The following is a 909-nucleotide window of genomic DNA, read 5'->3' as shown; positions in this document are numbered from 1 at the left end:
CTCTCGCCCTCTCTTTCTCTCTCTCTCTCTCTTTTCTCTCTCTTTCTCTCTCTTACTCTCTCTCTCTGTCTCTCTCAATCTCTCTTTCTCTCTCTCTCTCTCTTTCTCTCTTTTTCTGTGTCTCTCTTTCTCTCTCACTTTCTCTCTCTCTCTCTCTCTTTCTCTTACTCTCTCTTTCTCTTTCTCTTTCTATCTCTCTCTTTCTATCTCTCTTACTCTCTCTCACTCTCTCTCTCTTTCTGTGTCTCTCTCTCTCACCCTCTCTCTCTCTCTTTCTCTCTCTTTCTTTCTCTCTCTTACTCTCTCTTTCTCTCTATCTTACACTCTCTTTCTTTTTCTCGCCCTGTCTTTCTCTTTCTTTCTCTCACTTTCTCTCTCTCTCTCTCTCTCTCTCTTTCTCTCTCTCTCTTTCTCTCTTACTCTCTCTCTTTCTCTCTCTCTTTTTCCCTCTTTCTCTTTCTCTCTCTCTCTTTCTCTCTTATTCTCTCTCTCTTTCTCTCTCTCTTTTTCCCTCTCTCTCTATCTCTCTCTTTCTCTGTCTCGCCCTCACCCTCTCTTTCTCTCACTCTCTCTCTTTCTCTTTCTCTGTCTCTCTCTTTCCCTCTCTCTCTATCTCTCTCTTTCTCTCTCTCGACCTCTCTTTCTCACTCTCTTTCTCTTTCTCTCTCTTTCTCTTTCTCTCTTTTCTGTCTCTCTTTTTTATTCTCTCTCTCTATCTATCTCTCTCTCTTTCTCTCTCTCACCCTCTCTTTCTCTCACTCTCTCTCTTTCTCTTTCTCTGTCTCTCTCTCTCTTTCTCTCTTTTTCTGTCTCTCTCTCTCTTTCTCTTTTTCTCTCTTTGTCTTTCTCTCTCTCTCTCTCTCTTACACACACTCTCTCTCTCTCTCTCTCTCTCTCTCTCTCTCTCTC

Source organism: Pygocentrus nattereri, chromosome 15 (genome assembly GCF_015220715.1).
Source record: "Pygocentrus nattereri isolate fPygNat1 chromosome 15, fPygNat1.pri, whole genome shotgun sequence".
Lineage (NCBI taxonomy): Eukaryota > Metazoa > Chordata > Actinopteri > Characiformes > Serrasalmidae > Pygocentrus > Pygocentrus nattereri.
The sequence above is the reverse complement of the archived record's forward strand: the minus strand, read 5'-3'. Positions refer to the sequence as shown.